At 49.7% G+C, this 15,802-nt stretch overlaps 2 non-coding genes across 2 annotated transcripts; both read left to right on the top strand.

Moving 5' to 3' along the window:
• Positions 1–11,706: 11,706 nt before the first annotated feature.
• TRNAV-AAC (transfer RNA valine (anticodon AAC)) lies at positions 11,707–11,779 on the top strand. Its single transcript has one exon. It is a non-coding gene; the product is annotated as a tRNA-Val (tRNA).
• Positions 11,780–13,521: 1,742 nt separating this feature from the next.
• Positions 13,522–13,594, top strand: TRNAV-AAC (transfer RNA valine (anticodon AAC)). The gene has a single exon. It is a non-coding gene; the product is annotated as a tRNA-Val (tRNA).
• Positions 13,595–15,802: the final 2,208 nt, after the last annotated feature.

Below are 15,802 nucleotides of genomic sequence, written 5' to 3' on the forward strand. Positions count from 1 at the left end.
TCCCTGCTCCTATTGGGGGATCCCCTGCTTATTCAGCCTGTTTATATAGACAGCCATGCTAGGTGCTCGCTGTCCTCTCAGTCCCATAATCATTTGCCTGACCTTATGCCCAGGACTAGCCCTTTTCAGCTGGTTGATGTTTTTCATCAAAACATAATTTCCAGGAAAAAAAAGGCTTGTCATGAAAAGGAAAATCTTCACAGTACTATTGCATTTAGGACAAAATCTTCTCTGAGTTTTTTATTTAAAACCAGAACCAAAATTTGAAAAACAAAACCCTGTTAAATCCTTTCGATTTCTGTAACAATCCGGGTGTTTAGATAAATGGTTTCATTTTTCTGGAAACTGCTTTTGAAAACCAAACATTTTCACCAAATCCTATTTTCAGCAGCAAACATTTTGATTTTAAAAAATGATTTTTGAAAACAGAAAAAAAGATTTTTTTTTTCATTTATAAAAATAAAGTGGGTTTTTTTTTTGTTTTTGTTTTTTGTTTTTTTGGGGTTTATTGGAACATGTTAATGCCAATGAAATCTTTTCAGACTTTCCCATGAAAATGAATAGGCATTTTCCCACCACTCCCATTGACTTCAATAGGGCTCCTTGCATAAGTTAGGCATAGGGTATTTTGCCAACTCCAAGTATTGCAAAAACATGTGTCAGGACCCCCGAAACTCACAAGATCATTTAAAAATCATTAGATTTTTCACAATAATAAAAGTTGGGTCCTTTTCATTCTTCTACTGGGGTTTTTGAGCTATTAGGGGATGTGTTTCCAAACTTTCCTCTTCAACCACAAGACCCAGAAACTTACTTAGTTCTTTTAAACAAATTAATTCTCATCCCATGATTTTAGGAGCTGGGCTTTAAGAATAAATATATTGGGGGTAAACAGAGAGAAAATCTATTGCAGTTAAGAACAATGGTGGCCCAAGAATAAATGGGGATAAACTGACCAGGACTCAATTCAGTCTGGAAATTAGAAAAGAGTTTCCAGCCATCAGAGGATTCATAGAGTTAAAGGCCAGAAGAGACCATTAGATCATCTAGCCTGACCTCCTATATAGCACAGGCCATTCAGTTTCATACAAATACCCCCACATGGAGACCATTTACTTCAATTGAACTAAGCATTCCAATCCTTAAGTGACCAAAGTGTTGTGTGCCCAAGGCAGAGACTGACTCAGATGATCCCAGCAGGCAAAACACACTCCAGCAGAGGAAGCTGAAACCCCCCGAAGTAACTGCTAATCTGATGTGGGTGAAAATTCCTTCCTGACCCCTAATCCAATGAATAGTTAGACCCTGAGCACATGATCAAGACATAGCAGACAGCATCTAGACAGAGGCTTTTCTGGACCACCTCAGAATATTAGCCCATCCCAACCAGCATCCCATCTTCAGCAGTGGCTGACTTCTGATGGTTCAGAGGAAGGTGAAATCCAGACTACAAACATCAGCCAGCACAAAAAATTCCTTCCTGAACCTTGCAGGTGATTGATTGAAACCATGAAGCATGAGATTGGATTCTAGTCCTTATCATAATACCAAGTTCCAAGTGCCATGAGCATGTTGAGGACAATGCAGCCAGCCCTGTTCTCCCCAAGGCCCATGAAGGAAATGGATAAAACAAGGATGCTCACAGATTCAGCAACTCCAAAGCCAGATGGTAGGGAGATTCTGGAATAACCTTCCACTAGGAGCAGAGGGGGCAAACAACCTAACTAGTGGTCAGATGGAGCTGGATAAGTTTATGAAGGGGATGATATGATGGAACTGGACTCAGTGACCCAGGAGGGCCCTTCCAGTCCTATGACCCTAAAAACTCTGCATATCATGAGATTCAAGATCATGAGAGTTCGCAACACAGTGATTGCTCTTAGTATATAGTGGGTTGGGCCTTGGGGGTCATTCATATATCCCTGATGCACAGGAGGTCTGGAAAACCTACCTTACAGTGAGAGGTTAATAGGACTCAGTCCCTTTAGTTCATCGAAGAGCCAGTGACCCCAGTCCACAAACACACTCACAGCCCTTTGTCTTCATCTGGATCCTGTGTGTCTCACTGGGCACCCGAATTCCTCCCAGGAAATGCAGGAATGAGCAGAAGTTGAGACAGGTCAGGCAACGGGAAAACTCTCCTCTGCAGACAGATGGAAAAGATCAGGATTGTTTGGGGGGGGGCATGATATAACAACAAACAGGACTGAAAAAAGAAAGCATGGGATTCTGTTCTCCCTATCTTATGGCACAGGAACAAGGGGACATTCCAGGGAATTAAACAGTGGAACCCTCCAAATGGATCAAAAGAAATACTCATGAACTCAGTGTATAAATGGATGGTGGAACTGATTGCCATAGGATGTTGCTGAGGTTAAAACATAGCAATATTAAAAGTGGGACTGAATATTTCCATGGGGAAGAGAAACATCCAGAGTTAATTTAGCTCATACTAAGCAAAATTTGTGGAAGGGATTTTAAACTGTCTGCTTCAAGGCTGTGGGAAACCTCTAGCTATTAGAGCTCAGGAGGAAATCTTCATGGGGGGCAGATTCCCCACCTGCTTCTGTGGGTTCTTATACTTGCTTCTGCAGCATGTGGTCATAGATGGCTCCTGGGTTAGATGGACCATGGTTTTGACCCATTCTAGCCACTCCTATGGCTGTGGGAAAGAGGGACCAGATCTCAGGGCATCCTTTAAACTCAGAGAGAAGCACCGTTTTTCATGAGAAATTTTCAATTCCAACAAAGGGTCATTATTTTTCCTCCTCCAACCAAACTTTTCACTCAAAAAATTTCCACCAGTTCTTAATTTTAGTTGAGTGAGTCGGAAATTTCCCATTAAATAGGTTTACTTTCAAATGCAAAATTGTTTATTTTTTCAACAAAAAGAAAGAGGTCCATTTTCATGGAAAACTGTCATATTTCCCTTGAAATATTTTTGAGGAAATCCAATTTTTTTTCTCTTTTAGTTTATGGCTAGCAAAAATTTAAAATTTTAGGTCAAAAGCATGAAAATATATCTCTTGATTATCAGTTTTTTATGTTTTCAATTAAAACCTTGAAAATATTTGATGAAAAAGTTGATTTCTATGATTCTATGATATTTCATCAGTATTTTTCAAAGGGGCAGAAAACTTATCTCCCGGTGAGCTCTCTGTTTCAGCTCGTCATTCCCTGCAGAGGTGGTCTCTCTATTGACAGAGCTGCTTTCCATGTGTTTGTGTGACAAGTTCAGCACGGCTTAGAGGAGGCTCTGGAGAACTCCCATCCAGGTGTTGGAGGGGGAAGGACAAAGGGCCAGGACAGAGCTGCTCTGTCCAACTGTGGACTACAGAAGAGAGACTGTCCGGCACATGAGACCCTTCCCCTGGCATCTTCACAGCATCTTAAAAGACAAGGTGATGTGTGGGGATGGAGATGGAGGGATTGGGGCCGGCCATGGGAAAGGGGGTCACGGAACAGACTGGGAGTGGGGAATGGGGAATGTCTTTCTGTTCAGAGTCCAGGTACCCAGATGGGGGAAAGAAGGGGCAGGAACATGCAGACGGAGAGAACAGGATTCTGTTCATGATGTCCAGCCTCCCTCTCTGGTCCCTGCTCCCAGATCACCCTGCTATCCTGTCTGCCCTGCATCCCAATCCCTGACTCTCCTCTGCTCCCCATCATCACAGGCCATCCTTCACTCCCACTGCCCTGCACAACCCCAGTCCCTTCCACTGATACCCAGCCTCACCTCAGACAAGTAGGACTGATGCCTGCCTCTCCCAGCATCTGGAGAGGAATGGACACCTTCCTGTGAAGATGAACCCCAGGAATCAGGCCTCCGGGACTGCAGAGCTGGCCTTAATTAACCCCAGGAGACTGTGACTGAGAAAACATTCATTAAAGCTTGGCTGAGCAGCCCCAGAGCTGAGAGGCGCTGGGGATCTCCAAGGTCCATGGACTCCTGTCCTCCTGGGAGGTCTCCCTACGGATTCTCCTCCCTTCCCCACTGTACAGTTGCCACATTGTCCCCAGCAGCACGCCACTATTTGGAGCCTCACCAAGCTGTCTCTGTCAGGAGAAGAAATTGATGCTCCAGGGCGGGTCTACTCTCAGTGTCACCTTGTTTATTCTTAAGGAACATCCCCAGAGCCCAGCTTCCCTGAACGCTGCACAGACAAACAACAGTAAGGATTTGTGTAGAATCCAGGAGCGCTGACTCCTGGACCTCTCCTCTGCTTTAGCCCCGTAGGCCCCACTCTCCTCCCAGAGCCTGAAACAGTCCTTGCACTATACAGAAGGAAGACACAGCATGACCTCTTTAAGGCATGTTTGACTATGAGAGATGGGGGCAGACGAGAAGGAAGCCCTGCTGTCCTGGAGAACTTGCCCTGCTGGGATCAAGTCAGCTCATCAGCTGGAAGAGCTCTCTGAGATGCTGAGCTCTGGTCCCCACCAAGAGAATGGTGTCTGTGCCACATGCCCAGGGTTAGTTACTGGGCCAGAAAAAGAGCAAGAACAACTGCATAGCCTGGTGACTAGGGCATTCACCTCGGAGGTGGGCAACTCAGGCACAAGTCATAGACTCATAGACTATAAGGTCTGAAGGAACCATTATGATCATCTCGTCTGACCTCCTGCACAATGCAGGCCACAGACCTTCACCCAATTCTGTGATCCGCTGACTGTTTAATAATTAGTTATACACAATGAAACAGCTTCCACAGGAGAGCCTGAGAATGACCCACCCCAGAATATAGACTCAGACTCATAGACTGTAAGATCAGAAAGGACCATTGTGATCATCTCGTCTGACCTCCTGCACATTGCGGGCCACAGAACCTCACCCCCCACTCCTCTAATAGACCCAGAACCTCTGGCTGAGGCACTGAAGTTCTCAAATCATGATGTAAAGACTTCAAGTTACAGAGAATCTGCCATTTACACTAGTTTAAACCAACAAGTGATTTGTGCCCTGTGCTGCAGAGAAAGGCGAAAAACCACGAGGGTCTTTGCCAAGCTGCCCCCAAATCTAGTGATCAGTTAGACCCTGAGCATCTAGGCAAGAACCACCAGCCAGACACTTGGGAAAGAATTCCCTGTAGTAACTCAGTGCTCTCCCCATCTAGTGGTCCATCACCGGCCATTGGAGATATTTGCTGCGAGTAGTCACAGATCAGCCACATGTCACTGCAAGCAGTCTCATCAGACCATCCCCTCCATAAACTTACCAATCTCAGGCAGAATATCCCATTGCCCCATGGTTAAAGCAGCCTTAGCGTAAGTTGGAGAACCCTGTTCAAATCCCATTGCTATGTCAAACAGAGAGGGAGTTGAATCCTGGTTGTCCACATCCCAGATAAACATCCTCAAGATTGGGCTAAAAGTGAGAAGGGGACCAAGTCCTCCTCCTCTGGCTGATTTGTCAATCTAGCCCTTGAAAAATGTCCAGAAACAACATTTTTCTGGTCAAATTAAACATTTTGTTCAAGCCAAAATGGACTTTTTCAATTTGCTTAAAATTCTAAATTTGAGTTTGACCCAAACCCAGATTGTCTGGAACTGTCAGTGTGAATTCAAAAGTCAGTTATTTGCCCAGCTCCAGCCAGAACAGAGGCGGCTGGGCACATGCCCAAGTGCAGTAATGCAGGTGCCCAGGGTCTTTAGGTGGCAGCTGCGCAGGGGTTTGGGTGAATGCCACTGTCACCTAGATGTTGGACTTGACACCTACATCCCCCTGTGAATCACACACGTGGCCTCTGGGCAGGGGGAAGGAGCTGTAAGGTACAGGACACCTTGTGAACTTGTCAGGCCGGAAGAGAGCAATGTGGCCATCGGAGTCAGCCACAGGACGTGCAGTGCTGCCTGACGCTGCATGAGTAGAAAAGCTAATAGCAATTAAACTGCCCTCGCCATTTCTGTAGAAACTGATGGCTGCTCCTCTCCCTGCAGTGCGGAGTAGAACCCAGGAGCGCTGGCTCCCAGCTCCTGCGGTGCTAACCCCAACCTGCAAGAGAAGCCAGGAGCTGTGACCATCCAGATCCCACTTACATCACCAGTGCTCAGGCTGCTTCACGAACCCACATCGCAGAGGGAGCTAGCGGCTCAAATGCCTGGCTACGCCCCAGCCAATCAGGAGTAGAGTCCTCAATCAGCTACTCCAGACACCCATTCCTCTGCCCAGGAGCCGTGGGGAGCCTCCTTCAGCAGCAGCTGGGACACCCTGATCTCTCCAGGCAGCCCGTGGGGTGACATTATTCAAAGGCACCTGGGCAGCATGCTCTGCATGCTGGATTTTTGGCCCAAGCACATTGGCCTGGAGAGAAGAAGCTAAAGCACCAGAAGAATGGACTATAAAATGGACAGAGAACTGGCTAGAGCATAGGGCTCAATGAGTAGTGATCAATGGCTCCATGTCTAGCTGGCAACCGGTCACAAGCGGAGTTCCCCAGGGGTCTGTCCTGGGGCCGGTTTTGTTCAGCATCTTTATTAATGATCTGGAGGACGGGGTAGATTACACCCTCAGCAAGTTTGCGGACGACACTAAGCTGGGGGGAGTGGTAGATACCCTGGAGGGTAGGGATAGGATACAGAGTGACCTAAACAAACTGGAGGATTGGGCCAAAAGAAATCTAATGAGGTTCAACAAGGACAAGTGCAGAGTCCTCCACTTAGGAAGGAAGAATCCCATGCACAGCTATAGACTGGGGACCGACGAGCTGGGCAGCAGCTCTGCAGAAAAGGACCTGGGGGTAACGGTGGATAAAAAGCTGGATATGAGTCAGCAGTGTGCCCTGGTTGTCAAGAAGGCTAATGGCATATTGGGCTGCATTAGGAGGGGCATTGCCAGCAGGTCACGGGAAGTGATTATTCCCCTCTATTCGGCATTGGTGAGGCCGCATTTAGAATATTGTGTCCAGTTTTGGGCCCCCCACTACAAAAAGGATGTGGACAAATTAGAGAGAGTGCAGCGGAGGGCAACCAAAATGATTAGGGGGCTGGAGCACAGGACTTATGAGGAGAGGCTGAGGGAACTGGGCCTGTTTAGTCTGCAAAAGAGAAGAGTGAGGGGGATTTGATAGCGGCCTTTAACTACCTGAAAGGGGGTTCCAGGGAGGATGGGGCTAGGCTGTTCTCGGTGGTGGCAGATGACAGAACAAGGAGCAACGGTCTCAAGTTGCAGGGCGGGAGGTCTAAGTTGGACATTAGGAAAAAGTTTTTTACTAGGAGGGTGGTGAAGCATTGGAATGGGTTACCTAGGGAGGTGGTGGAATCTCCATCCTTAGAGGTTTTTAAGGTGAGGCTTGACAAAGCCCTGGTTGGGATGATATAGCTGAGGTTAGTCCTGCTTTGAGCAGGGGGTTGGACTAGATGACCTCCCGAGGTCCCTTCCAACTCTAATATTCTATGATTCTATGATTCTAAGAAGGTCTCTGAGCAGCTCATGGGGAAGCAGACACGCTGTGGGCATTTGAACAGCCAAGGGGGAGGGAGAGCTGCTCTCCCCCAGAGCTCTCTATGCTCTCATCTCCAACCCATCCCCTGGTGTGTTAATTAGCGGTAATGATTCCACACTGCTCTGGGTATTCTTAGGAGCTGATACCTTCGGGGATGGAAGCTGATGCGGGGAAGTGATGACGGGTCTCTGGGGAGCTGGCTGTAATTACGGGCTGTTTGTCTCACACCAGGGCTTGATCTCTCCCAGCTGGGCATTACCCTGGTTGTCTACATGAGGCACTTCTTAGATACTCTCCCCAGTCCAAGGGCAGTGCTCTGTGTTATGCTCCCAGATGTTGAGAGTCTTCAGGCTACAGAGCCTTGTGGTCAGGAAAGAACCCAGGAGTCCTGATTCCCAGCCCATCTCTTCTAACCACTAGGCCATGTTCCCATCTCAGAGACGGGAATAGAAGCCAGGAGTCGGGATGCCAGATTCCTTTCCACCAGTTTGTCTCTTTGGGTCTCGCTTGTTCTCCAGAATTAAGAGGCAATATCATGTGGTTAGCGCTCTGTTTTCCCAGTGCAGTATTTGGCAGTCAACGCTGCCCTTGGGTGCTCTGTAAATTGCAGTTCAGTCCTTGGAGTTCCCCTAGAGCCGAGTCCTCTGCAGCCAGGATCATTTGTGAATGTTCCTTTGAGAGGTTTTGGATGTTCTCCCCCAGTCCTGTGATGCGAAGAACTCCCCCCGCCTGAGAGCAGGGCTCTGCCTGATGTTCAGAAGTGTTCACTCTCAAGGCTATTGTGTACTACTGTCAGGGGCTCAACTCCGGAGGCCAGAGTCCAATTCTAGAGCAACGCCCTCCCCAGCTGTTCTGGTTCCTGGCTTGTGAACAGAGGAGTAGATAAAACATAAATGCTCTTGCTGGGAGGTTGCAACGTAACGTGAGTTTATTTCTGAGAACTGAGAACAATAACATCCCAAAATCAGTCAATTCATATTAGATAAATGAATCATGTGAAAGCAAGAGGAAATGTACACAAGCAGGTAGCTGTGTGTGGTTGTTTGTTTTTGTTTTGGCATCTGATTCCTATGGTATTGTCCCTATCATCCCTTACTGTTCTCATCTATCTCTGCAGTCCTACTATTGAAACCATGATGATATGATGATATAAATTGGCTCTGATGGTCTTCCATGATGAGATAACTGGCTCTGTGGATGTGGGGAAAGTGGTGGACATGATATACCTTGACTTTAGGAAAGCCTTTGATATGGTTTCCTATAGTATTCTTGCCAGAAAGTTAAAGAATTATGGGTTGGATGAATGGACTATAAGGTGGACAAAAAGCTGGCTAGATCATTGGGCTCACTGGGTAATGATTAATGTCTCAGTGTCTAGTTGGCAGCCAGTATCAAGCGGAGTGCCCTGGGGGCGGTCCTGGGGCTGGTTTTGTTCAACATCTTCATTAATGATCTGAATGATGGGATGGCTTGCACCCTCAGCATGCTTGCAGAAAATGCACTAAGCTGGGGGGAGTGGTAAATATGCTGGAAAGTAGACATAGGATACAGAGTGACCTAGATAAATTGGAGGTTTGAGCCAAAAGAAATCTGATGAGGTTCAACAAGGACAAGTGCAGAGTCATGCACTTAGGACGGAAGAATCACATGCACTGCTACAGCAACTGGCTAAGCAGCAGTTCTGCAGAAAAGGACCTGGGGATTACAGTGGACAGAAGCTGGATATGAGTCAACAATGTGCCCTTGTTGCCAAGAAGGCTGATGGCATATTGGGCTGCATTAGTAGGAGCATTGCCAGCAGATCGAGGGAGATGATTATTCCCCTGTTCGGCACTGGTGAGGCCACATCTGGAGTATCAGTCCAGTTTTGGGCCGCCCACTACAGAAAGGATGTGGACAAATTGGAGAGAGTCCAGCAGAGGGCAACAAAAATGATTAGGGGGCTGGAGCACATGATTTATGAGGAGAGGCTGAAGGAACTGGGCTTATTTAGTCTGCAGAAGAGAAAAATGAGGGGATTTGATAGCAGCCTTCAACTATCTGAAAGTGGGTTCCAGAGAGGATGGAGCTAGGCTGTTTTCAGTGACAGAAGAAGGAGCAATGGTCTCAAGTTGCAGTGGGGGACGTCTAGGTTGGATATTGGGAAAAACATTTGCACTAGGAGGGTGCTGAAACACTGGAATGGATTACCTAGGGTTTACCTGTCCATTCTTAGAGGTTTTCAAGGCCCGGCTTGACAAAGCCCTGGCTGGGATGGTTTAGTTGGGGTTGGTCCTGCTCTGAGCAGGGGTTGGACTAGATGACCTCCTGATCTCCCTTCCAACCCTAATCTTCTATAATTCTATGATATGTTCATGAGATACATGGCTAGGTTCCAGGAGGAGCAGTCCCGTGAGCAGAGGGAGGATGCAGAGAAGTTCCTGACATACCAAAGCAAGCAGTAAAGGCACGTTGTTCTGCAGGACATTCAGGTGGTCACTAAGGGCACTCACTATTCATTCCTGTTTTGTGATCCCTCTGTCTGTAGCTTGGTACCAAAAGTTTGATCTGAAGTCCTGATATGAAAGTTCTTCTGAGGCAATGAATATTGTATCATACATTCCAAAGCAGAAGAGAGCATTGTGATCATCTAGTCCGACCTCCTGTACAACACAGGCCATTGAACATCCCCAGAATAATTCCTAGAGCAGATTTTTAACAAAAACATCCTGTCTCAATTTAAACATTGTCCATAATGAAGAAACCACAACAACCCTTGGTAAGTTGTTCTGATGGTTAATTACTAAATATCCAATGAAAGCTGGTGACACAGTGGTCATGAATATCACTGAATGATATGTACAGAGGATGTGTAAAGAGTTGTGTATGTGTGCTGAAAACGTTCTTAAAATACGTTTGGAGTGCAGAGTTGATAACCAGTTGGTCCTATTTAAAGGAATGTTGAATTGTCTCTTTGCTTGTGTCACTAATGCAAATTGAGCATGGGGATGTCAGAGACAATGGGCAGCTCATTTGCATCTGAAGTAAACACCAATTAGCAGCAGGATGAGGAAACAGCCTGGTCCCTGCACACTGGAGGACACCCCACAGTCTGGACAGAAGGGATAATCCTAATTCTTGAGACAAAGACAATGAATTTTGGAGAATATAAGGAGAAGCAAAAAGGGAAATGTGTTAGCCATGACTGAGGGACCAAAGACGTCAGAGCTCTTCGCATGATATGAACAGTGGATGCCCAACAAGTGTCACCAACTGCTCATGAGAAGTGGCTGTAGTTGAGAAAACTGCCTTAGACAAAGAGTATAACCTGCTAAATTACATCACAGTAACTAAAAAACTGTGAATGTATTTTATTTGGAACCATTTTCTCTTTCTATTAACTCTGCTTAACATCAGTCAAATCTGTTCTTTATCAATAAACTTTTTCTTCTTTTATTATAGAAGTAAGTATGATTTCGCAGACAACTTCCTGGGGCAATCCCCTCCCTTCCACTGCTGGGTCCCAAGTTCCTGGCTGCCCGTAAGCAAAGTTACAAGACAGGCTTGGGCAGTAAATAGGGGCCGGACACTCATGCCACGAGGATCTACTCACCCACTGCCGCTGTGCACCACTGGGACCCAGTCCCTTTCAGCCACCAGGTCTACATGGGAACTAATGCAGAAACAGGATGAGAAAGCAAGTCAAACTAACAAAGGCAGGCAAAAGATAGTCTTGCCTTTGTGGGTTGCTCACAACAGCTTCCTGTTTGTCTGCTATGGCTGACAAACACCATCCCCGTGAGTGAAGTAGCAGCCCAGAAGACCATTGTGCAAGTGCTCAGAGAGCACAGTTCCTTGAGTGGTAGCGTGATGAGCCAGAGATTTCCAATTTGATGCTGGGCTTTGCTGTGGCCAGTCAGATCTGTACCTGTTGATAGTGCACAGACGAGCAGAGCTTTCTGTTTTGCCAACGCAAGTCCTTCATCTCCAGCTTCCCTGCAAAAGCAGAGACTGTTGGGATCTGCACCTAGTTGGCCTGCCTGAGCCGTCTTTTTTCTCTTGCTTTTTCTCAGCTTGGGGAAGAAATAGAAGCTCTTCTTCAAGCTGGAGTCAAAACGGTGGTGTGGACACGACATCCCGAGACTCGGCTACAGTCCTCTCCTTTACCAGCTCTCGAAGAGCTGCTGCTGCTTTCTCCAGGTTTCCCTAGCTGTGGATGCCAAGACAAGGACTGCCCAAGTGGATAGAATTTCAGCAGCAGAGCAGATCAGTACACCTAAGCAGAGTTTCTGTAGTGTAGTGGTTATCACATTTGCCTAACACGCAAAAGGTCCCTGGATCAAAACCGGGCAGAAACACAGTATTTCCTTTTTCCCAGCTCCTCTTGCTCTGCAGGAAGGGGCTCAGCCTTCTGCACTAGCCTGGACCTGAGATTCCCCCCATCTCCCGTGCGACAGAGGGGGGTGACAGCAGCTGTGAATGCGCTTTGACATCTGCTCAGGGAAGCTAGAGGCGTGAGGCCAGTCAGCTTTTGGAGGCTCATGCCTTGGCCTCCTCTGCCCTTGGAGGTTGGCGTGCGGAGGATGGCTCTTCCTGCTGGCCTCCTTTGCGTTACTTGCCCAAGGAGGAAGGAAGGCAGGAGTGGGGTGAAAGGAGGAAGTCAAGCTGAGGAAGCCAGGGCAGAAGAGAAGCGCTTCAATCTGGCCCAGTGGGGTGAGTAGAGCGCCACCGTTCGTTCCACCAAAGCCCCCTGTGGAGGTGCTGTTGGCTGCTGGGAGGTAAGTTCCTGTGCCTCCCTCTTGGCATCCCAGGAATGGCTATTTGAAGCCCAGGAGAAGGAGGAGGGCTCTGGGTGGAAGGAAAAGGAGCCAAGCTGAGTCAGGCCGAGTGGGCTCCTTTCTGGTCAAGCTGGATTGGCGTGGTGGGCTTGGGGGCCTGCCAGCGAGCCGTGGGTGGACGTGGTCCAACGAGAAGCAGTGCTCCTCTGTGGCCGACCTGGGGGTGCCACTGACACCTTGAGAGAGGATGGTGGGCTGTCTGTGAGCGAATGGGATCCAGGCTGCCCCTCTGGGGTGCGAGACTTGTGCTTCTCTCCTGCCTGCCCAGCATGTGCTGGGCTGGAGCATTAAGCCTTCCTGGGCGACTTAGTCCCCGGGGCCAGCAGAGCAAACCGGTTCTCCTGCACGTGAAGGAGGCAACTGACCAGCTTCTCCCTCCCCACCCCCAGGGCTTCTGGACCCCAAAATCCCTTTCTGCCAGCACGTCAAGCCGGAAGCGTGGAGAGGGGTGGCAAAGGAGCGGACAGAGCCTCCTCCCACGTGGGTGGCCCTGCCCGCCTCCTTCCCCTCCACTGCTGGGTCCCAAGTCCCTGGCGGCCAGTAAACAAAGCAAGGAAGACAGGCTTGGGCAGCAAGTAGCGGCGGGACACGCTTGCCGCCAGTGTCTAGCCGCCGACCTTCCTCCCTGCGCCCCAGTCCCCTTCAGTCAGCAGGTCTACCCAGGAACTAATGCAGGAATGGGATGAGAAAGCAAGTCAAAGTGACAAAGGCAAGCAAACGTTAGTCTTGTTTCATGGGCTACTCACAACAGCTTTTTTCTGTGCGCCACGGCTGACAAAACAACACAGCGAAAACAGTAATAGGCTAGGAGACCCCCGTGCTGCTGGTGAAGTAGCTCAGCTCGACAGACTGAAGCTGGAGAAAGTCCCTGGTTCAATGGCAGGCTGCAGCAGGGCTGGTCAGCTTGCTGGGTGTTGGGCTTCACAGCTTTGCATTTAGCCGACCTGAGGCCTTCATCTCCAGCTTCCCCGCAAAAGCAGAGACTGTTGGGTTCTGCACCTACTCGGCCTGCCTGAGCCGTCTTTCTTCTCTTGCTCTTTCTTAGCTAGGTGAAGAAATAGAAGCTCTTCTTCAAGCCGGAGTCAAAATGGCAGCATGGATAGAACATCCTGAGAGTCGGCTACCGTCCTCTCCTTTACCAGCTGAGCTCTCGAAGAGCTGCTGCTGCTTTCTCCAGGTTTGCCCAGCCATGGGTGCCAAGGCAAGGGCCGCCCAAGTGGATAGAATTTCAGCAGCAGAGCGGATCAGTACACCTAAGCAGAGTTTCTGTAGTGTAGTGGTTATCACGTTTGCCTAACACGCAAAAGGTCCCCGGATCAAAACCGGGTAGAAACACGGTATTTCCTTTTCCGAGCTCCTCTTGCTCTGCAGGAAGGGGTTCGGCTTTCTGCACTGGCCTGGATCTGAGATTCCCCCCATCTCCCGTGCGACAGAGTGGGGGTGACAGCAGCTGTGAATGCGCTTTGGCATCTGCCCGGGGAAGCATTAGGCCAGTCAGATTTTGGAGGCTCATGCCTTGGCCTCCTCTGCCCTTGGAGGTCAGTGTACGGAGGCCGGCTCTTCCTGCTAGCCTCCTTTGCGTTACTTGCCCAAGGAGGAAGGAAGGCAGGAGTGGGGTGAAAGGAGGAAGTCAAGCTGAGGAAGCCAGGGCAGAAGAGAAGCGCCTCAATCTGGCCCAGTGGGGTGAGTAGAGCGGCACCCTTCATTCCACCAAAGCCCCCTGTGGAGGTGCTGTCGGCTGCTGGGCAGATCAGCAGCAGATCAGCTGATCCAAGTTCGTGTCATGTAGAGCTGTGGTTCTACACCAGACTACTGTACCCCTTGCAGGATTACGATTTGTCTTGTGTTTCCCCAAGTTTTACCTCACTTGAAAACTACTTGCGTATATAATCAAACACAAAATGCATAGTGTCAGAGCACACTGTTCCTGAAAAATCGCTGCCTTTCTCAGTTTTTACCAGCTAATTATAAAATAAATGAATTGGAATATAAATATTATACTTACATTTCAGTGTATAATATAGAGAGCGGTATAAGCAAATCCTTGTCCATATGACATTTTTGTTTGTATTGTCTTCGCTAGTGTGTTTTATGCAGCCTGTTGTAAAACTATGCAAATATCTAGTTGTGCTGATATACCCCCTGGAAGACCTCTGCACACGCCCCAGTACATAGAGACACAGCCCTGGTTGCAAACCACTGGTGTAGTGGTTAGAAACCCGGAGCCCTGCACTCCATGGTGTCAGGGGTCTGGTCTTTTGCCCAGCGGGGGGAGGGTAAGTCTCAGGATTTTAGCCCCACTGGGGCCACCAGGGTTCAGGGCTTCACCCCTGCAGGGGGCATCAGGGCTTGCCAGAGCCAAGGCATCCCCACCAACCCCTGGGCAAGCTACACATGCTGAGCAACACACTCCCGCAGTGGTTCAAGGACGCCAGTGTTGCTCCTCACCCTCCTGGACAGTGAGATCCAGTCCTGTACCCAGCCTGATGCCTGCCTTTGTGCCTGGGACACACTGGAGCTTCGCTGGGAAACAGGAACGTTGTGTCCATTTTGAGGCAGTTTAGCGCCCCACAAATGCCCCTGCAGACCATCAGCCCACCTGCCCCCATCCAGCTGGGCATAGCGTGGTGGGCGGTGCTGTGTCAGGGATAGGAAGCCCGGGGGGCGGTGCAGGACTGGGATGAGATGGGAGAGACAAGCCGACTCACTGAAAAGGGCACCAGAGAGGCCAGTGAAAGAGACCCAGCCAGGAGGAATCAGGACTCTGCTGGGAGAGGCTCGCTGAGCTCCAGTCGGGCACCGTGAGGCATGACAGACTGGGTCTGTGCCAGGCACTGGGAGCAGGAATGTTCAGTGCATGGCACAAGCACAGAGTGCAGAGACTGGAGGGAGCTGAGAACGGGCATGCTCAGTGTGCACAGACATGCAGAGCCCAGACACATGCTCAGTGCACACATGGCCCAGACACATCTGCAAGGCAGCCCACCCCTCCTCACAGTTGTTTCAGGCTGTGTCAGCTCCCCGAGCTGAGCCCATCCCCGGCACCGGACGGGCCACTCCACCCCTCTCCCAGTTTCCTGTGCTGCAGGAAGATGCGCGGGGCCCCCTCCCCACACACTTGGCCCACATCTGGGGCCAGGGCCGGGGCCGCCGGGACTGGGTCTGCCGGGACTCCGCTGCACCTCTCCAGCCGGCTGCTCCTGCCGCCTGCCTGCAGCTGGGACACGCCCCGCCCACAGCCCCGCCCCATTGATCCTCCGAGCTCACCTGTGGGGTGGAGCAGCAAAAAGGTGGGTGCCTGTGGGGGGTCAGAGCTATGGGGGCTGGAGGCAACGAGGGGGGCTCAGAGCACTGGGGGGGCTGGAGAGGACGTGGGGGGTCAGAGCAGTGTGGGGCTGGAGGAGTTGGGGGTCAGAGCAGTGGGGAGCTGGAGGGAACTTGGTGGTCAGAGGCTGGGACCCTGTGCAGCCCCTAAGGCCTGCGTGTGGGTCGCCATGTGGGGCTGGGGCTGAGCAGAGTTGTGTGCTGGCACTGGGGGGTTTG

This window comes from Emydura macquarii, unplaced genomic scaffold (genome assembly GCF_026122565.2).
Source record: "Emydura macquarii macquarii isolate MOO-44397 ecotype Brisbane River unplaced genomic scaffold, CSIRO-AGI_Emac_v2 contig_746, whole genome shotgun sequence".
In the NCBI taxonomy this organism is placed as follows: Eukaryota; Metazoa; Chordata; order Testudines; family Chelidae; genus Emydura; species Emydura macquarii.